At 43.3% G+C, this 23,145-nt stretch overlaps 1 protein-coding gene and 1 long non-coding RNA gene across 5 annotated transcripts in view; one reads left to right on the plus strand and one right to left on the minus strand.

Annotated features, from left to right (window-relative positions):
* LOC117229670 (uncharacterized) overlaps positions 1-23,145 on the minus strand; it is a 447,677-nt gene that overhangs the window by 175,785 nt on the left and 248,747 nt on the right. The window lies entirely within an intron of this gene.
* On the plus strand, positions 11,439-13,798 carry LOC143259138 (uncharacterized). The gene is made up of 2 exons (XR_013032936.1): positions 11,439-11,792; positions 12,074-13,798. It is a non-coding gene; the product is annotated as an uncharacterized LOC143259138 (long non-coding RNA).

A 23,145-nucleotide genomic window follows, 5' to 3' on the forward strand; every position in this document is an offset into this window, starting at 1 on the left:
TTATGCACCGTTCAAAATGTTTCATTGAAAAAGCAAAGTCCTTTCCTTCGAGATTTCCTTCAACGTTTGTATCGCAAGGAAGAATGAAACGTAATCACCAGATCATCGATTCTTTTCCAGAACATTGTTCGAAGTAGTCGATGCATGAAGCTACTTTACAGTTATCACACAGAGAAATCGCTTCGCTTATTTTCTATTGTGATAAAGGAACGAACATGGATCCACTTGGACCGTCGATAAAAATATGCTTATTTGATTATCTAGTTTCAGAGAGTTAATTTAAATTTTCACGCGTTTTATTAAGATTTATAGGAAAGTTAACTCGTCGAGGAGGACCAGCTTAAAAAGTATGTTGAAAGAAATCGTAAATAAAATGATAAAAATTATCCTATTCAAACCGAGTTATTTTCATGCGAATAAGGATCGTTGATCGTACATTGTAATCGCATCTTTCTTGTAGAACTCACATAGATGAGTACAGTTTTTATCATCGTTTTTCGGTATCATCGAATACAGCCCGTGCAAGACTATTTCGAGGTCGAAGCGAAATGTAACGAGAAGTTTTAGTTGGCAGTTTATTACGAGCGGTCGATTCAGCTCAGATCGCATCAGGATTTGATCCTGTAAAACGGAAACGGCGCGGCGGCGTCCGGGGTTAAGCCGAGTGCAGAAATTAGAACGAAAGTTCCAATCGTGTCCCTGGCAAACCGTACGTGATTGGCGTGACAACGGTCACGCACGTATGTACTCACGGTCAGCTGGTTGCGGTGTAACTCGTTTACGCCGTTTCGATCGTTCGTAAAGTGGAAGTCGTTAGTTTACAATCCACCGGCCAGCAATTGCCGTCCATTCTCACGATTCGCGTGCGGTAAAAGGATAGAATTCGCAATTGCCGCGCTTCGGACAATCGATGGAGGAAGAGTGAAAATCGAAATCGGCCCGGTATAATGAATAAACCTGCAGTGGGAATAGTTTTTGTCAGCGGCGATACACGCTGATCGATCCGACTGACGACTGTTGAGCCTACAATTCTACCAGCTGCGAAATAAAAATTCTTTGCTTCGATGGCGAAAATATTTTTAGTACGGTGACACGTTCAATTAATAAATACAAAGGCTGCATGTTTGTTGAAATAATCACTAAAAATTCTTTATTTAAACGGTGGAACAACATTTTCAAACTGAAATTTTTAGTTAGAGGTTTTTTGAGAGGTGTAATATCAAATTTTGTGAAAAATACGTCAACCAAACGAACGAATGAAACTTTTTAATGGATCAACGGTAATGTTCTAGAGATATTGCAAACTCATTCGAGTGAGATTATATAAAAATCATATTCATTTATCTTCGCTGTTTTATTTGTAGATACGTGTGACACTCTGCTCTATGGCAGTAATAATTGTTTACATCAACTGGTCACTACTGCTAATCGCTTTAGCGATTCCGTAGACATTTTTATGGATATATATTCACTTTTTATATCTTTAAACATTCAGTATTAGATTATGGATTTCCGTTACTTTACTTTATTATGTCATTCCACATCGTTTGTTATAACATTTCTCTTACATCTTTTTTTCTTTGTTTGCGCTCTTTGATTGTTATTCTATTCTATTTTTGTATTGTAGAACAAAGGGTTCGTTTCGTTAAAATAATAAACAATATTATTATTATTATTATTATGAATTTTTTCTTGACCATTAATCTGTAGTTGAACTTGTCTCATAAACATAATCCTTCTGGTCCATTTAGACCGTGAGCATAAATATTATTATTTGACTATCTAATTTCTCACATGATATTAATATTGTCATTGGTTTCATTAAGATCTCTAGAAAAAAGTAACTCGTCTAAAAGGAATACCACAAAAATATCTTGAAAAGGACTGCTACATAATATTATAAATGATCACAGGCATACTCGGTTATATTTTTCTAAACAAAGGTTCGCCGTTCGAGCGTTAAAAAATCATTGTCGAAACATGTTGAAGAGCAGTATCTTGCTTATTTGGGAAAACATATTTGTTCGAGCGTACCGCTGTTGTCGCAAGCGTGGGATATAATTTCCAAGTTTCAGTGGACCGTACGACACAAACGTATCGCGGCTAAATTGAGCAAGAGCCGGCGGGCAACGCTGCGTCTGCGAGTGATCGATCCAGAGAAAAGTCGGTCTGTGGACGGAGTACCGCCGAAAATTTCAACAACGAAGGGACGTATCTGGCGGAATCTGTGCAGCAATTTTCAGGTTGGAGCACGTCGACGATGAAAGGAAAATTCAGCGGAAAAGAGAATGGCTCGGTGTCGGAGCGGTGTTTCGCGGACGCGAACGCCAGAACACGAGAACTTTGCATAAAGATAATCGCGGTTTCAAAACGAGCAATGGGAGAACGCGAGGGAAAGGGATACCAGAGAGGAGAGGCCGGTATTTATACGAAAGCTCGCACCGCATTCATACGCGGGGACCGGTGTAAGTGTTTAGAAGGTGCTCGCAAGTTCTGCTACCCCGACGATCACCAGACCAAAACGTTATCCAGAGTAGCCGGTAGCCGCGTCTTAGGAGAATAGCGTGGTTTCGCTCTCCGGAGGATGGAAAACGGATTTCCGTGGTTTTGGGACGTCCAAGTTCCTGCGAAGATTCTCACTTGCCCGTTAACGAGAACAACAGCGCGATACAATGACGCCGATTAATGCTCGAACCAGTTTCTCCACCTTCTTCTACCCCCGACCTCCGCCCCGCTTAATTGGATGTCTAACCTTGACAAGCGCGCGACTTTTATAGACTGTTGCCGCTGCCTTGTCCGAAAAACGAGGCTGAAAGCCTTCCTAATTTCACGCGTTTTCGTATCTTCTGACAGCTTCACGTCTTCGCCATCGAAGAGACGTTCTTCCAACTGCAGAAGTGGTGATGCTTACGATAACATTTTCGAGATACTTCTGCAGACAAATTCGTCGTATTCCTAACTTAATAGCTATTCATTTAGTTTCATCGCCATAAATTAAGTAATTAGCATATCAAGAGCCGAACATCAACCCTAGATTAATCCCACGATATCAAACTAATTAAACTAATGTGGGACGAGGGATTTTGGAGAGAATAATAAATCGCTGCTCTTCGTCAACTCTGTCGAGTGTTTAAAGTATTTATCATAATCTCGTAGTTTCTTTTCAATTAAATATTCCACTAATTTCCTTGAAAGCTCTGATCCAACACCAATAAAACCGAAACTAAAAAGTGGAAATTTACCAACTCTGAGAGCTGAGACAGTCGAGAAAATTGGTAGAGTTGAGAGAGATGAGAGAGTTGAGAGAGTTGAGAGAAATTTGTGGGTTCGCTTATGTGAGCGACGGTATGTACCTGTGCCTGTACCCGGAGCTAGGCACAGGTCCTCGCCGAATGTACACACAGCTATCCCTGGATATATCGGCGTCACGTTTATTAGTTCGTCCGATATAGGGAACGCATCGGTCGCGTCTCACCGCGGACACGAGTGGCATCGACCAGCCGAGATCAAATATCTGCCGAGCAAACCTTGGCCCGAAATCGTCATGAATACCAGGTCGTGGCTGATGAAGTTTGCGCGGGCTCCTCATTAATTCGAGCTGGATCGTCGTCGTCGCGAAAACTAGTTTAACAAGTACTGGTAGGCAGTGCGGCGCGGCGCGCCGCGGCGGGCGTTGCCGCTTGTCACATCGGCGTGATTATACCGCGCCGGTTGCGAATTAACCGGTATTAGGAGGGATGTATTAGCGTGTACATATGCTCAAAGAGATGGTATAATTAGCCGAGGTGATTGTACTTCCCTGATTACCTTATCGCTACCCTGGCGTCGAGGCTTCGAATTGACCGGAACACCTGGGACCAGAGAGCGCCATTTTTTATATTTTTTAGTCGAGATCATTGTTTCGCGATGCTGCGATAATGCGATGTTGATCAGGGAATCCAGGGATAGATAATTTCAGGGTGTTTAAACCTGAATGATTTCGATACTGGTTGAAGTATATATGTATTATTATTATACTATAGTGTAGTATAATATATGTAATAATATATATAGTATAGTATATTGTAGTAATAATAAAATAATACTAATAGTAATAATACTAGTAATAATAGTAGTAGTAATAATACTAGTAATAATAGTAGTAGTAATAATACTAGTAATAATACTAGTAATAATAGTAGTAGTAATAATACTAGTAATAATAGTAGTAGTAATAATACTAGTAATAATAGTAGTAGTAATAATACTAGTAATAATAGTAGTAGTAATAATACTAGTAATAATAGTAGTAGTAATAATACTAGTAATAATAGTAGTAGTAATAATACTAGTAATAATAGTAGTAGTAATAATACTATTAATAATAATAGTAATAATTATAGCAATAATATTGAATTTAATTGTAATTTAATCGAAAGCCTTTAGAAATATAAGATCCTTAGTAAACTTTTAACTTTTGAATTATTTCTTTTTCTTTTTCAAGTTTTGCATTAACGTTCTGATTCTGTTACGAAAGTTCAATTTTGACTGTTGTTTTGTATTTGATTGATACTAATTCTGATACTAATTTTGAAAGAACATTTATTTCGTAACAGATATTTTAAATTAAATATAGAAGTTTATTATTACTATACTTCTTCGACTCTTCAACTCTTTAACTCTTTAACTCTTTCAACTCTTTTTGCTTACATAATATCATATTGATATTAATATAAAATGAATCTAAATCTTTGCTTGGAAATACAATTGGAAATTATAATAATGGTATTTCGCATTTCTGCACGAAAGAATCGATCGAAGAATCGATTGCTAAGCAAATAATTGAAATTATAAATGAAGTACAATCGAAGTTCATGACGAAAGAATGTACGAGATTTTCATTACCTTTTACGCTGCAAATATTGGAAGTTAATATAACATATACAGATGTACGCCTGTGTTTTATCAATTAGTTGCTTCACAACGTATACGTGGTTGATGGAACATTTGATTCTTCGGTCGAAAGCAATTTTTGTAAGTACTACACATGTAATTACCGTAGAGAGTTATTTCCAATAACAGACGGAAATCAGATATATTAATGCTTTATGATTACGCGGAGTTTTAATTACGAAGTTACCGATTAAACATCCAAAGTGTAAAGCAAAATTTCTGCAGTAATCGTATATTCTCTTTCCATTGCTTTTATCTTCAAATACAAATCATTTTCGTCGTTCGCAATATTGAAATTATTCAATATATAACCCGAACTCATTCTTTCTTTCTCTTCTACGTATTTTCTGGTCTTATTACCTATTAATTTATTATTTTTTAGCTCGTAATTTTAATTCAATGACATCGTAATTCGTAATTTTAATTCAATTCGGCACAACTCTGGTTATATTCAGGATGCATTATAGATAATAACGATGTAAAAAGTTTGAAAAGTCGAGAATGGATATGCTAATAATTTATTTTTCTGAAAACAAGGGAGAACTGATTCATCCATCGGTTCCAAGCCAACGAAAAAATCGTGGCCCTGGTAATATTCGAAGTTAGTCGACATACTCTCTCATGAGAGGTCACGTCGGGTTTTTTATACCTGAAACATCATTCATTCGCCCGCTTATTCATATTTCATCGATCGATCTCAATTTTCCGCGGGCTTCTTCGCCGTCTTCCGAAAGGCCAAGCAATTAGTTCCCACGGCGGACAAAAAATTCTTAAACCAACGAGACTCGATCGATGGGATATCGCGCAGCAAACAGAAGGTTCGCAGCGAGTCGGAGCGAAGGCGGTGATTTTTTGTCGGCTCGTCGAAAGCCGATTCGGCGAGCGCGAACGGGAAGCGTACGTGAAAGAGGTCAGATGGTGGAGCGTATTTAGAACGCCGGGACGGACGTGTCAAAGGAAAATTAGTTTTGGATAAGGGGATCAAAAGGGCCGACGCGCGGCGGCAAACTTAATATCGGTCGCGCGCCGCCGGAATTTCGACCGGTCCTCAAATTTCGAACGTTTTTCCTCGGCGCTTCTTTCGCCCGACGTCGTTTCAATTCCCGCCCGTTGACTTCGTTGCCGCTCTCGCCCCGGAAATTCCAACTTTGTCGTCGCAGTTTCGGCCAACCGTTCCAACCCCCAACTCACACCCTCGCCGCCCCTCCGTGCAATTTACCCTCGCCCCTCCAATGTTCACGGCTCGTCAGTTACGATCCTTGAAATTTCTGCCAGTGTCTGGAAACGGGAACCTTACGATCGAACGTTTTAACACTTCCCCGAGCGGCACGGCCGTCAGTCACGATCGTTAGCCACGCGGCCACTTCGCCCGTTATCTCCGAAGTCGGAATTTCAACCGATTTGCATTCTGCCACCGGAACGATCCGGTTGATTCATCTTCGATTACAAGGACTGGATTACCGTGACAAATTTTCTCAGTCGTAATACGAAGAATAACTCTTGAAGAATCGAGAAGATCGCCGCCATTCTCTCTGATGGATAGCGGATGATACGTTTTTAACACCAATCCGGCCGAACGCCGTGGATTCGCGATCGTAAGTCCGCGGGAAACCACGGACGAGTGAAATTCTAACTGAACTGATCAACGAAGTTGGCTTGCGAAGATTAGTTTTTGGTCGTAGATATCGTCGAGTGTCGAAACGACGCGGGTATTACAAATAATTGCGGTTTTGGAGGATTGAGAACTTCTGAATGAAAAGTATCCACGTGGGGTGTGGATCCCCGATATGAAGCAAAATTTATTGATATATATATATATTTATATTTATATTTTTATATTTATATGTTATATTTATATTATTATATTGTATTATATATTATATATATTATTATATTTATATTTTATATTTATATTATTATATTATATTATATATTATATATATTATTATATTTATATATTTATATTTATATTTTATATTTATATTATTATATATATTTATGTCTCCATATTGAAATTAGCATAATATAATTAATAGAATACAAATACGAGAAGGAGGCGAGGTTTTCTAATGTGTGTGCTGCAGCTTGAAATGCATTGCATGTGCACGTATAAGTAAGAATTGCTTGCATTTACACAATATTGTCACAGGAAGCAGGTCAATCCTGTTAAAAATCCTGTGCGAATCAAGTCTTAAGATACAAGTCTTAATCGCAAAAAAATCCTAATGCTGGACGTAAATATATTGACTTCAATCAGAGAATATTTGTTACCGCTTTCGGGTGCTTGCGGCCCCCCATGGTGCGACGGTAGAAATGAATCTCGGAGGCAACGAGGCTTCCGTAATCCGAGGGGTTGCCTTAAACGACTGTTAGGGGCTGTACATAAATAACCATGGCGGCCAATTTCTCAGGCCGCAATCCTTTCGCAGCGCTCGTTGTCGCCCCGGCCGGAAATGGTTGCATTAGGAAAGCGAGAAACGATGTAGTATAACACTTCATTGCGAAAATTACGCCGCGGCACCCCCCGTAACGGCGCCGTCGACGCGACGGTCCCACTAGCTTCTCGCCGGATACGTGCACGGTTCAGCCGCGTAGGTGTACGCTTTTGCGCGCGACAGAAGAAGGACAGCTGGGGAGGATGGCTCGGGTGCGAGGCAGACGGAGACTTGGCGAAAGAGTGACGAGAGCGGCGGAGGCGGGAAGAGGGCAGAAGTGGATCCAGAGTGTGCAAATTACGGGACTATGGTGCTAATGTTAACTACACGCTTTAGCAGCCTCGTTACGAGACCATCCCGATGCAGTCTAACGCTTTCGCCGGGAGAACAGGAAGTCGTTAATCGTGCTACTTTTAGATAGCATTGTGCCGCGTCTCGCGTTCCTTTCGCGCGCGCACCCCGCTGCCTTTGAACAACGTTACCGTCCTTATTGCGACCGTGTTCGGGGAAAAATACAGTCTGCGCATTGTTTCACAGGTGAAATAGCAAACGTGTGTACGTCCGCGGAGGCTCGACTATCGCGTCACCGGGAACCGAGAAATTAATTCCATCGGTATGTCTTTAGCCGCGTCGCCGTGCCCGGAGGAAGCGGCGATAACTGCGTCGATGATTCCGTTCGCTTTAATTTATTCAACGTTTATTTCACTTATTCCGGTATTATTCCGCTCGGTCGACTACGACGACGACAACGACGGCGACGCGATATTTCACTGGTAAATTGAATCGACCGTCTCTCGGCCAGCACGAGCTCGTCGCGACGCGACGCGGCGGGACAACCGGCTGCAAGTAGATCCGGGATTAATGCGCGAGGCGCAAATTACGCGCTCTGTCACTAATGCTAACGACAGACGTTAGCGGCGTCATTAACACGGTCACTTCGATGCAACGCCGCGCGCGTCTTTCGTCGCCGGGACGAACGAGAGCCCCGGGTATCGTTAATTGCTCCGCGCACCTTTCCCCGGGTCCGGCTGTGATCCGGCTTTATTCCCCTTTTGCCACGTCTCTTTTTTACTCTATTCCCCTCCCCGTGGCGTCCCGTCGCGTAGCTCGAAATCCACCAGCAGACTCTCAAAAATAGTTCCCTCTTACCGCCATCACACGGGTCTTCAAGTGTCGCGGACTGCCGCCGCCGCCGTGCCGTTGCTGCATGTTGTGTTTCACGTTCCAGTTATTTTTGTAATTAAAAATATTTCGTTGTATCTTTGGCGACGGAATAAACGCCGGTCTCACTCGACTGCTCAGCGGTTCAGAAGAACCGACACAAGACTGAGCTGCGAAAAGGTGATTCATTGTTGTTTCTCGTCGTAAAATGCTTTCCGTCGCATTTCTTGCAGTGGCCGCTTTTGGCTACACCGAATATGCAACCACTCAATGTGGTTTCTCTAATGTTATTCTTGTAAAATAAGTCGCAAGGAGCATCCCGCTTAGATTCGAACATTTATTTGCGATAACTTTTTTGAAATTGTGACTTTGAATTTTTTTTAGATGATAGAGAGTTATATAGAGGATTATTTTGCTATTATTTGGGGTGACAAAAAATAAATACTCTCGTTTTTTAACTTTTTTATCCGAGCATATAACAAAAATTTTTAAAAATGCCTCTCGTAGAACTCAGTAATTTATATCCGTGCTGAAAATTCGATCGATTTTGATCAAAATCGTGATAAAATTGCGATTTTTGCCACCTTTAATTTGTTGTAACTCATAAAAACGTCAACCGATTTCGACAAAATTTTTAGCATGCATGTAGGTTACAGAGATCTACGACAGGCATTTTTTAAGTTTCCGTTACTGGCTTAGTTAAAAAAGTTAAAAAACAAAAGCTTTTTATCTCTTTTTGTCATTCCAAATAATAGCAAAATTTACAGAAAACATTTTGATCATCGTTCAGTAGACTAGTCCCTTTATCATCTAAAAAAAAAATTAAAGTCGCTTAGGCCAGTTTTAAAAAAGTTATTGCGTTTTATAAAAGGTTTACTCACAATTTTGTGGGTAACTGTACATGTTTCATTAAAAAAGAACACTGTCCACCTAAAGAATGTTCAAAAGTTATGATCAAGAGGCGCTATATTCTTCCGGACCTCTGATTTTCATCAAACAACCTGTGCAACAGGAATTTGCATTTCGGAGGACAGTCTGCATATCACGGTTTATTCGCTTTAGTATGCAGTCCACCCAATAATCGGTCTTACTCACACGAAGTGAAGCAACGTATGAAGTGTTCCACGTCGTTCATTGTTACTGGCTGGACAGTGGCGCGTGTACACGCTCGCTTTCATAGATTGAGGCAACGATGTTGATGGACACCTTAATCCTCGTCAAAATCTGCGAAAACCATATGCACAGTATTCCCGATAAACGGATATATGACAGAAATAAAAGAGAGGAGACGTTATCGCGAATGAATCCTGTTCGTTTTTGCTATATTTATTTGGGAATTCTCACTTCATCGTTCTCGCATTTCATAAAGCTTATTTCTATTATGAACATTATAATCCCCGTGAAAATCCGCGAAAACCACGTGGTCAGCGTTATCGTTAAATATGTAACGATGATAGGAAAATACTTCAAGATACCATCGTGCTAATTACTGCACGTTTCCGTTATGCTCATCCGAGAAGTTCGGAAAATTTGTGAAATCTTCTCGAAATGATCTACAGTAAACATTCGTCAGATTATGGAATGTCTTGTCAAAAAGCTCTGTCGTGTTTATAATACATTTTATACGTACTACACATTTTTTGCCAATTCAGTACATAGTTCCTTGACAACGAGTTGAAGTGAAGACGAAGTTCGTAAGAAGTTAAGACATTATTCGTGCTATAAATTTCTATCAACGTCGCATGAACGATGCAAAAATTTACTTGAGCGCAAAGAGTAAGTGATGTATTTTGGTGTTTATAGCCAGAGTTGGGCAAAATTTTATTTGGACGACGGAGAAGAGATAAAGACCAACGAATAGAATGCAAATTTATCTAGATCAAGATTTATCCTATACAGGGTGTCCCACAATTATTTTAACAGCCGAAAATGAGGGGTAGCTGAAGTCATTTGAAGTAACTTTTTCCTCTGCGAAAATGCAATCTGGGGCTTTGTTTACGAGTTATTAACGAAAAACACTGGCCAATGAGAGGTGACGGTGCGAGGGAGAGGGTCCGCGAGAGAGTCCGCAGCACGACGCTTTGACAGAAGGTCGGGACGGACTCGAGCCGCGTTCGAAGTATTGAACAAGTCACAAGACGAGAACTTTCCGGATTTTTTTTACTACATAACAGTGATATTTTTAAGAAAAACGCTGTTCTCCTTTACTTTAGAACGTCTGAAGAATATTTACTAATTTTTCGGACCCGAAATAATATGTAGTTTAACCGTGACAGCCGTTTTAATTTTCTGGTGTGCATGACACCTTATGTGTACCATATGAAATTTTTATGCAAGGTGTACAGTGAAGATTAACAAAGTTCGTAAATGATATTTTAATTTAAATAATTCCGTGTACGAACAGAATTCAACGAATGATTCGCAAAGCTGATTTAATAATAAATAATCGCGTTAAGGTACGTAAAGGATTTGTTTTTTAGAAAAATATGAAAAATATTATCGATAAGAAACTCACCCATTTAGTTGAGGTTGCATTTGCTGACTCGTACGTACTGACCTCGTACAACGAACAGCTGATCCCAGGTCAATGACCGCAACATTCGAGGGATACTGTCGGCGGAACCTCTGGTATGGTTATTTGCGAAGTTCACTTACACTGCACTGTCACCGCCGTCGATCGCGCGATCGTCGATCGTCAATGTTATTGGGGGGTGGGGGGGGGGGTGTACCCTTCGTGCTCGCTCGGCTCAAAGTCAAAGCTCAATTAGTCGGGACTTGACTAATGTTGAAAGTAGACGTGTTTCAAGTAAGCTCTCCCAATAATGTAATTATAATAAATTAAATTATTAAGAATTAAGATATAATATAATTTTAAAGGAAAATTAGTGCGTGTAATTATAATAAATTAAATTATTAAGAAATAAGATGTAATATAATTTTAAAGGAAAATAAAACTTTAATAACTCATCGACCGATTTGTGCAACCGTTGTTCTCATGTTAATTAAACCTCGTTGGTACTTTTCACGAACAATTTAAGTGATGAAATAATTTTCCGGGCACCGGATAGCATTATTGCAAAATAAATTACCGCAAATATTAAATCATTGGAAATAATCGAAGTTATCGATGTTATCGATCGTGGTCGATCGCGTGATCGTCGATCAGCAAAGTCGGTGGTGGGGGTACTCTACGTGCTCGCTCGGCTCAAAGTCGTTGCTCAATTAATCGGAACTTGACTAGTGGGGAAATCAGTCGTATTTCAAGTAAGCTCTTCCAATATTGTGATTATAGTAAATTAAATTTTTAAGAATTAAGATGTAATATAATTATAAAGGAAACTTAGTGCTCAGGCATTCGCGATTTTCTTTAGAGTTGCGGGATAAAATTAACAACGCGTTGTGTTAGCGTGGCGAGAAATTGCCAATGCGCTGTGTTAGCGTGGCGAGAAATTGCCAACGCGTTGTGTTAGAATCGCTTTCGATGTACGTGTGCGTGCGTACGTGAGTGTCGCGATCTAAACATTACGAATTGCGATGATGTTAAGACGATCGGCTGGCGTCGGCCGCTGGCTAGGACGATCGGCTGTCGCCGGCGGCTGCTGAACGGTCGGCGACGTCATGCGCTGACGTCATGCCAGCCTCATTGGCTGGCATCGTGCGCAGGCTGAGACGATCGGCTGGCGTCGGGGGCTGCTAGCACGATCGGCGGACGTCGGGCACTAGTTGAACGAAACCCACCAATTCGAAAGGACGCACTCGCAGGGAACGCGACAGAACACGACAGAACGTGACGTACGTCGTAAGGCAATTTACGATTATACAATCACGATTACGGTTTCAGATACGAATAACGATAGGGGATTATAATATAATGAACACGGCTTAAAAAATAGAGTAGTTTCCAAAACCTACTATCTCTAAATTATTATTAAAACAGCTAGAAATAATAAATGCGTCGATAGAATATTTTTGATGTAACAATTCTTCGATAAATTCGTGCTTTAAAAATTACTTCGTATGTTCGACGTTATTAATTACTTCCGCTACTAAATGTTACAACGAAATAGCCACAGGATTATTTAATAATACCATTTGCAATAAGAATCCTTTGTTAAGAATTAAGATATTATATAAGTTTAAAGGAAACTTAGTGCATAAAATTATAATAAATTAAATTTTTAAGAATTGAGATGTAATATAATTTTATAAAGGAAACGTAGTGCTCAGGCATTCGCGATTTTCTATAGAGTTGCAAGACGAGATAAACAACGCGTTGTGTTAGCGTGGCGAGAAATTGCCAACGCGTTGTGTTAGAATCGCTTTCGGAGCGACCTTCGAAATTACGTAGTCGATCGGTTTCGCAGCTCCCGGGCGTTTACCCCACACGATGTACGTGTGCGTGCGTACGTGAGTGTCGCGATCTAAACATTGCGAATTGCGATCGGCTGGCGTCGGCCGCTGGCTAGGATGATCGGCTTTCACCGGCGGCTGCTGAACGCTCGGCTGACGTCATGCGCGACGTCATGCCAGCCACATTGGATGGCATCGTGCGCAGGCTAGGACGATCGGCTGACGTCGGGCACTAGTTGAACGAAACCCATAAATTCGAAAGGACGCACTCGTAGGGAACGCGACAGAACACAACAGAACGCGACGAACGTCGTAAGGCAATTTACGATTATACAATCACGATTATGGTTTAGGATACGAATAACGATAGGGGATTATAATATAATGAACACGGCTTAAAAAATAGAGTAGTTTCCAAAACCTACTATCTCTAAATTATTATTAAAACAGCTAGAAATAATAAATGCATCGATAGAATATTTTTGATGTAACGATTCTTCGATAAATTCGTGCTTTAAAAATTACTTCGTATGATCGACGTTATTAATTACTTCCGCTACTAAATGTTACAACGAAATAGCCACGGGATTATTTAATAATACCATTTGCAATAAGAATTCTTTGTTAAGAATTAAGATATAATATAATTTTAAAGGAAAATTAGCGCGTGAAGTTATAATATATTATATTATTAGGAATTAAGATATAATATAAGTTTAAAGGAAACTTAGTGCGTAAAGTTATAATGAATTAAATTGTTAAGAATTAAGATGTAATATAATTGTAAAGGAAAATTAATGCGTGAAATTAATCACGTTTCAGGAAAGCTCTTCTAAAAGTGTAATTACAATAAATTAAATTGTTAAGAATTAAAATGTAATATAATTTTAAAGGAAAATAAAAATTTATTATCTCACCGACCGATTTGTGCAAGTCTCGTTGGTTCTTTTCATAAACAATTTAAGCGATGAAATAATTTTTCGGGCACCGGATAGCATTATTACAAAATTAATTATCGCGAATATTAAATAATTGGAAATTATCGAAATTATCGATCGCCGTTGATCGTCAAAGGCAAGGTTAAATTTCTTTGTCTTTTGTTAAATCCGTTTGTCCTTTGTTTGCTCGCTCGACTCAAAGTCATTGCTCGATTAGTCGTTACTCGTTTAGTGGAAAAATCAGTTGCATATCAGGAAAGCTCCTGCAAAAGTGATATTATAAATTAAATTGTTAAGAATTAAGATATAATATAATTTTCAAGGAAAATTATTGCGTTAAATTACTTAATTAATTGTTGGAACGACTACTATAACAGAATATAACAGAAAATGTACAAAATCTAAGTAAATTGGATTTTTTCACTCGTGTCAGGCAGTGCACAATCAATTTTATTGTTCGGAAAGTTTAGTGTTAATAGAAATTCGCTCTGCTTCCTTCTATAATCGAAGTTAATTAATTTTCTATTTAATTCGAATCTAAATTTATTTAACATTCGGTAAAATTATTATTAACAGTTGTTTGGCAAAATCGTATCTCTAATATCAACGCGAATTTCCAGGTGGTTTCCAATAATTTCCAAATCCTGTCCAAATGGAAATTAATATTTTGGATTAAAGTCTGAGATGTGTGTTCCTCTCTCCTACTGCTGTCTTTGCTGCTGCTATTGCTACTCCGCTCCTACTTCCATTTACTTCTTCCTACTACAAATTCCAGACCCAACATCGCATCGAAATGTAAGTCGCATGCTCTTATTTTACCAGTAGTTTCCTCAATTTTTCGAGTACAGTGACCACATACTTATTGCGAATTCTATCGCATATGTAGTTAGGATGTTTTCTTTTCGATGATTTGCGTTACCCGTTTGAATTTAATTATCGAGTAATTAAATTCGCACGCATTCGTCGAAACAAATTGATTTTGAAGAATAATTTGAAACTAATAACCCCATTTTAGCTACGATTGTCAGGTCCTTTATTTTCAGATTCTTTATTTTCAGGTTAATACTATTGTAAGACAAAAATTATTGTGTATATTATCATGTATATTATTATGTATATGTATTGTTAACTGGTCACTGTACTTGCTGCAGTAGTAATAGTAGTAGTAGTAGTAGTATTTGGGCTGGCTTTTCCGCCCCAACGATCAGCGCAGATGGGCACATCCGCGACTTGCAATAGCGTTGCGAAAGAATCTCGCATTGTTTCGCTTCATTTTCAACAGAGATCAAAATTAGCGTAGCGAATAAAACCATTGCGATTATCATTAGCATTGAAATTGATTATTCAAAGTATATCGTCGCGAATGAAATAATCGCGATTTCATTAGGTTCGATATGCAAGAAGCGTTAAAGATAGCGTTGCGAATAAATACGATCGCGTTTTAAGTTAGAAGATTTCGAAGATCATTAAAGTCCATTCGCTATTGCATCTCTGTTCATTGAATTAGCGTCGCGACGACATAATCGCGTTGCAATAGCTTCGTTCGTCTTTCAGAGCCCATGCTGCAGCTGCAACCCTCCGCAGTGCAGGCATTCGCGATTTTCCTTAGAGTTGCGAGACGAAATTAACAACGCGTTGTGTTAGCGTCGCAAGAAATTGCCAATTCTTTGTGTTAGAGTTGCGAAAATTGCCAACGCGTTATGTTAGAGTCGCGAAATAAATGCCGCACTGCGAGTAGCCGTTCCAAGGATCGCTGCATCATTTCTTTGTCACTTTCACTTTGATTTTCTCTCTGGCATACAAAATCAAATTGTAATTCTCATATTCGGAGTCAATCTCCTCACGTGGGGGGTACGTTAGCGTTCTTAACTTAAATTTGTTAGATTACGATTTTTCCATTTTCTGAAAAAATGCACTTTTGTGGTGTTGCCGATTTATATTTTAAGTCGGCTTTCGAAACAAGATTTCGTTCAAAAATTGATGAAATTGGTATTCCTCCCATCGGAGGTCCCTCAGGGGCTCGCTCATGGGTGGGGCCCGTGGGCGAGTACGGAGGGTAGCGTTAGTTTATAAGTCGTTGTTGTAAGAAAGGAAGCCATAGCGAATTCCGACTTCGTTCTGGCTCCCTTTCGGGTCTCTAAAGCAGCAACCTCCTCGCGGTGAGATCCGGGCAATCGGTATCATTATCGACCTAGAAAATGTTGCCAATGGCAATGTTTTTTCAATCGGGGATTATACCGAGCAAATAGCTGCAAAATTTATACTGTAAAATGGTGTGTATTGTAAAAGTGTGGTCCCTCAGGGGCTCGCTTGCAGGAGGGGTCTGCAAGCGAGTACGGGGGGTAGCGTTCCCGAGGTACCCGAGTCGCTAATTTCGCATATGTCCAGTAGTATTGCCTTAGATTTACATTTTCGCATCTCGTTTTTGACTCCGCCACTGCGGATAGCTGTGGTGGCCTTGCTTGCGCATACTCTTGGGTAAGTCCGGACACATCTCGATGTTCGACGAGTGACCATGCGGCGTGGTGATTCGAACGCGGACCCTCCTTCTGGGGAGGCTCTCGCTTTGCACATACGCTATGTAAGCCGTCCTTAGCTCTCTCTTGGGGGCGGGGCGCAGGGCGAGAAATCCGACCCATTGTGGGATGATCCAACTTTGCATCATCATTCCTCATGTGATCGCGCCGGTCATCGTGATGTGCGAGGCTCCAGACTTGTGCGAGCATTGTACACGTCGCGTCACCCTCGAGTCCGTGCCTTCTGTCCTGACTCGCACTTGTTTCTCACTTTTAAAGAATCACTGCCATCTGTACTGATTCATTTTGGTCTCCGTGGATCGGAGACTTCTTCTTTGATCCACTTGGTCCGCAATAGTACTTGACATATGCGAATGTGTGAGTGAGTGTGGGCGTGTGGTAGCTAGCAGGCGAGCGTGTGTGTTAGTTTATAAGTCGTCGTTGTACGAAAGGGAGCCATAGCGAATTCCGACTTCGCTCTGACTCCCTTTCGGGTCTCTAAAGCAGCAACCTCCTCGCGGTGAGATCCGGGCAATCGGTATCATTATCGACCTAGAAAATGTTGCCAATGGCAATGTCTTTGCAATCGGGGATTATACCGAGCAAATAGCTGCAAACTTTAAACTGTAAAATGGTGTGTATTGTAAAAGTGTGGTCCCTCAGGGGCTCGCTTGCAGGAGGGGTCTGCAAGCGAGTACGGGGGGTAGCGTCCCCGAGGTACCCGAGTCGCTAATTTCGCATATGTCCAGTAGTATTGCCTTAGCTTTACTTTTTCGCATCTCGTTTTTGACTCCGCCACTGCGGATAGCTGTGGTGGCCTTGCTTGCGCATACTCTTGGGTAAGTCCGGACACATCTCGATGTTCGACGAGTGACCATGCGGCGTGGTGATTCGAACGCGGACCCTCCTTCTGGGGAGGCTCTCGCTTTGCACATACGCTATGTAAGCCGTCCTTAGCTCTCTCTTGGGGGCGGGGCGCAGGGCGAGAAATCCGACCCATTGTGGGATGATCCAACTTTGCATCATCATTCCTCATGTGATCGCGCCGGTCATCGTGATGTGCGAGGCTCCAGACTTGTGCGAGCATTGTACGCGTCGCGTCACCCTCGAGTCCGTGCCTTCTGTCCTGACTCGCACTTGTTTCTCACTTTTAAAGAATCACTGCCATCTGTACTGATTCATTTTGGTCTCCGTGGATCGGAGACTTCTTCTTTGATCCACTTGGTCCGCAATAGTACTTGACATATGCGAATGTGTGAGTGAGTGTGGGCGTGTGCTAGCTAGCAGGCGAGCGTGTGTGTTAGTTTATAAGTCGTCGTTGTAAGAAAGGGAGCCATAGCGAATTCCGACTTCGCTCTGACTCCCTTTCGGGTCTCTAAAGCAGCAACCTCCTCGCGGTGAGATCCGGGCAATCGGTATCATTATCGACCTAGAAAATGTTGCCAATGGCAATGTCTTTGCAATCGGGGATTATACCGAGCAAATAGCTGCAAACTTTATACTGTAAAATGGTGTGTATTGTAAAAGTGTGGTCCCTCAGGGGCTCGCTTGCAGGAGGGGTCTGCAAGCGAGTACGGGGGGTAGCGTCCCCGAGGTACCCGAGTCGCTAATTTCGCATATGTCCAGTAGTATTGCCTTAGCTTTACTTTTTCGCATCTCGTTTTTGACTCCGCCACTGCGGATAGCTGTTGTGGCCTTGCTTGCGCATACTCTTGGGTAAGTCCGGACACATCTCGATGTTCGACGAGTGACCATGCGGCGTGGTGATTCGAACGCGGACCCTCCTTCTGGGGAGGCTCTCGCTTTGCACATACGCTATGTAAGCCGTCCTTAGCTCTCTCTTGGGGGCGGGGCGCAGGGCGAGAAATCCGACCCATTGTGGGATGATCCAACTTTGCATCATCATTCCTCATGTGATCGCGCCGGTCATCGTGATGTGCGAGGCTCCAGACTTGTGCGAGCATTGTACGCGTCGCGTCACCCTCGAGTCCGTGCCTTCTGTCCTGACTCGCACTTGTTTCTCACTTTTAAAGAATCACTGCCATCTGTACTGATTCATTTTGGTCTCCGTGGATCGGAGACTTCTTCTTTGATCCACTTGGTCCGCAATAGTACTTGACATATGCGAATGTGTGAGTGAGTGTGGGCGTGTGCTAGCTAGCAGGCGAGCGTGTGTGTTAGTTTATAAGTCGTCGTTGTAAGAAAGGGAGCCATAGCGAATTCCGACTTCGCTCTGACTCCCTTTCGGGTCTCTAAAGCAGCAACCTCCTCGCGGTGAGATCCGGGCAATCGGTATCATTATCGACCTAGAAAATGTTGCCAATGGCAATGTCTTTGCAATCGGGGATTATACCGAGCAAATAGCTGCAAACTTTAAACTGTAAAATGGTGTGTATTGTAAAAGTGTGGTCCCTCAGGGGCTCGCTTGCAGGAGGGGTCTGCAAGCGAGTACGGGGGGTAGCGTCCCCGAGGTACCCGAGTCGCTAATTTCGCATATGTCCAGTAGTATTGCCTTAGCTTTACTTTTTCGCATCTCGTTTTTGACTCCGCCACTGCGGATAGCTGTGGTGGCCTTGCTTGCGCATACTCTTGGGTAAGTCCGGACACATCTCGATGTTCGACGAGTGACCATGCGGCGTGGTGATTCGAACGCGGACCCTCCTTCTGGGGAGGCTCTCGCTTTGCACATACGCTATGTAAGCCGTCCTTAGCTCTCTCTTGGGGGCGGGGCGCAGGGCGAGAAATCCGACCCATTGTGGGATGATCCAACTTTGCATCATCATTCCTCATGTGATCGCGCCGGTCATCGTGATGTGCGAGGCTCCAGACTTGTGCGAGCATTGTACGCGTCGCGTCACCCTCGAGTCCGTGCCTTCTGTCCTGACTCGCACTTGTTTCTCACTTTTAAAGAATCACTGCCATCTGTACTGATTCATTTTGGTCTCCGTGGATCGGAGACTTCTTCTTTGATCCACTTGGTCCGCAATAGTACTTGACATATGCGAATGTGTGAGTGAGTGTGGGCGTGTGCTAGCTAGCAGGCGAGCGTGTGTGTTAGTTTATAAGTCGTCGTTGTACGAAAGGGAGCCATAGCGAATTCCGACTTCGCTCTGACTCCCTTTCGGGTCTCTAAAGCAGCAACCTCCTCGCGGTGAGATCCGGGCAATCGGTATCATTATCGACCTAGAAAATGTTGCCAATGGCAATGTCTTTGCAATCGGGGATTATACCGAGCAAATAGCTGCAAACTTTATACTGTAAAATGGTGTGTATTGTAAAAGTGTGGTCCCTCAGGGGCTCGCTTGCAGGAGGGGTCTGCAAGCGAGTACGGGGGGTAGCGTCCCCGAGGTACCCGAGTCGCTAATTTCGCATATGTCCAGTAGTATTGCCTTAGCTTTACTTTTTCGCATCTCGTTTTTGACTCCGCCACTGCGGATAGCTGTGGTGGCCTTGCTTGCGCATACTCTTGGGTAAGTCCGGACACATCTCGATGTTCGACGAGTGACCATGCGGCGTGGTGATTCGAACGCGGACCCTCCTTCTGGGGAGGCTCTCGCTTTGCACATACGCTATGTAAGCCGTCCTTAGCTCTCTCTTGGGGGCGGGGCGCAGGGCGAGAAATCCGACCCATTGTGGGATGATCCAACTTTGCATCATCATTCCTCATGTGATCGCGCCGGTCATCGTGATGTGCGAGGCTCCAGACTTGTGCGAGCATTGTACGCGTCGCGTCACCCTCGAGTCCGTGCCTTCTGTCCTGACTCGCACTTGTTTCTCACTTTTAAAGAATCACTGCCATCTGTACTGATTCATTTTGGTCTCCGTGGATCGGAGACTTCTTCTTTGATCCACTTGGTCCGCAATAGTACTTGACATATGCGAATGTGTGAGTGAGTGTGGGCGTGTGCTAGCTAGCAGGCGAGCGTGTGTGTTAGTTTATAAGTCGTCGTTGTAAGAAAGGGAGCCATAGCGAATTCCGACTTCGCTCTGACTCCCTTTCGGGTCTCTAAAGCAGCAACCTCCTCGCGGTGAGATCCGGGCAATCGGTATCATTATCGACCTAGAAAATGTTGCCAATGGCAATGTCTTTGCAATCGGGGATTATACCGAGCAAATAGCTGCAAACTTTATACTGTAAAATGGTGTGTATTGTAAAAGTGTGGTCCCTCAGGGGCTCGCTTGCAGGAGGGGTCTGCAAGCGAGTACGGGGGGTAGCGTCCCCGAGGTACCCGAGTCGCTAATTTCGCATATGTCCAGTAGTATTGCCTTAGCTTTACTTTTTCGCATCTCGTTTTTGACTCCGCCACTGCGGATAGCTGTTGTGGCCTTGCTTGCGCATACTCTTGGGTAAGTCCGGACACATCTCGATGTTCGACGAGTGACCATGCGGCGTGGTGATTCGAACGCGGACCCTCCTTCTGGGGAGGCTCTCGCTTTGCACATACGCTATGTAAGCCGTCCTTAGCTCTCTCTTGGGGGCGGGGCGCAGGGCGAGAAATCCGACCCATTGTGGGATGATCCAACTTTGCATCATCATTCCTCATGTGATCGCGCCGGTCATCGTGATGTGCGAGGCTCCAGACTTGTGCGAGCATTGTACGCGTCGCGTCACCCTCGAGTCCGTGCCTTCTGTCCTGACTCGCACTTGTTTCTCACTTTTAAAGAATCACTGCCATCTGTACTGATTCATTTTGGTCTCCGTGGATCGGAGACTTCTTCTTTGATCCACTTGGTCCGCAATAGTACTTGACATATGCGAATGTGTGAGTGAGTGTGGGCGTGTGCTAGCTAGCAGGCGAGCGTGTGTGTTAGTTTATAAGTCGTCGTTGTAAGAAAGGGAGCCATAGCGAATTCCGACTTCGCTCTGACTCCCTTTCGGGTCTCTAAAGCAGCAACCTCCTCGCGGTGAGATCCGGGCAATCGGTATCATTATCGACCTAGAAAATGTTGCCAATGGCAATGTCTTTGCAATCGGGGATTATACCGAGCAAATAGCTGCAAACTTTATACTGTAAAATGGTGTGTATTGTAAAAGTGTGGTCCCTCAGGGGCTCGCTTGCAGGAGGGGTCTGCAAGCGAGTACGGGGGGTAGCGTCCCCGAGGTACCCGAGTCGCTAATTTCGCATATGTCCAGTAGTATTGCCTTAGCTTTACTTTTTCGCATCTCGTTTTTGACTCCGCCACTGCGGATAGCTGTTGTGGCCTTGCTTGCGCATACTCTTGGGTAAGTCCGGACACATCTCGATGTTCGACGAGTGACCATGCGGCGTGGTGATTCGAACGCGGACCCTCCTTCTGGGGAGGCTCTCGCTTTGCACATACGCTATGTAAGCCGTCCTTAGCTCTCTCTTGGGGGCGGGGCGCAGGGCGAGAAATCCGACCCATTGTGGGATGATCCAACTTTGCATCATCATTCCTCATGTGATCGCGCCGGTCATCGTGATGTGCGAGGCTCCAGACTTGTGCGAGCATTGTACGCGTCGCGTCACCCTCGAGTCCGTGCCTTCTGTCCTGACTCGCACTTGTTTCTCACTTTTAAAGAATCACTGCCATCTGTACTGATTCATTTTGGTCTCCGTGGATCGGAGACTTCTTCTTTGATCCACTTGGTCCGCAATAGTACTTGACATATGCGAATGTGTGAGTGAGTGTGGGCGTGTGCTAGCTAGCAGGCGAGCGTGTGTGTTAGTTTATAAGTCGTCGTTGTAAGAAAGGGAGCCATAGCGAATTCCGACTTCGCTCTGACTCCCTTTCGGGTCTCTAAAGCAGCAACCTCCTCGCGGTGAGATCCGGGCAATCGGTATCATTATCGACCTAGAAAATGTTGCCAATGGCAATGTCTTTGCAATCGGGGATTATACCGAGCAAATAGCTGCAAACTTTATACTGTAAAATGGTGTGTATTGTAAAAGTGTGGTCCCTCAGGGGCTCGCTTGCAGGAGGGGTCTGCAAGCGAGTACGGGGGGTAGCGTCCCCGAGGTACCCGAGTCGCTAATTTCGCATATGTCCAGTAGTATTGCCTTAGCTTTACTTTTTCGCATCTCGTTTTTGACTCCGCCACTGCGGATAGCTGTTGTGGCCTTGCTTGCGCATACTCTTGGGTAAGTCCGGACACATCTCGATGTTCGACGAGTGACCATGCGGCGTGGTGATTCGAACGCGGACCCTCCTTCTGGGGAGGCTCTCGCTTTGCACATACGCTATGTAAGCCGTCCTTAGCTCTCTCTTGGGGGCGGGGCGCAGGGCGAGAAATCCGACCCATTGTGGGATGATCCAACTTTGCATCATCATTCCTCATGTGATCGCGCCGGTCATCGTGATGTGCGAGGCTCCAGACTTGTGCGAGCATTGTACGCGTCGCGTCACCCTCGAGTCCGTGCCTTCTGTCCTGACTCGCACTTGTTTCTCACTTTTAAAGAATCACTGCCATCTGTACTGATTCATTTTGGTCTCCGTGGATCGGAGACTTCTTCTTTGATCCACTTGGTCCGCAATAGTACTTGACATATGCGAATGTGTGAGTGAGTGTGGGCGTGTGCTAGCTAGCAGGCGAGCGTGTGTGTTAGTTTATAAGTCGTCGTTCTAAGAAAGGGAGCCATAGCGAATTCCGGCTTCGTTCTGGCTCCCTTTCGGGTCTCTAAAGCAGCAACCTCCTCGCGGTGAGACCCGGGCAATCGGTATCATCCTCGGTTCAAAAATTCTTACGAATTGCAATGAATTTCTGAGTCGAGGATGATACCGAGCAAATAGCTGCAAATTTTATATTGTAAAATAGTGTGCATTGTAAAAGTATGTGGATTTATACTTCAAGTT

This window comes from Megalopta genalis, chromosome 3 (assembly GCF_051020955.1).
Source record: "Megalopta genalis isolate 19385.01 chromosome 3, iyMegGena1_principal, whole genome shotgun sequence".
In the NCBI taxonomy this organism is placed as follows: Eukaryota; Metazoa; Arthropoda; class Insecta; order Hymenoptera; family Halictidae; genus Megalopta; species Megalopta genalis.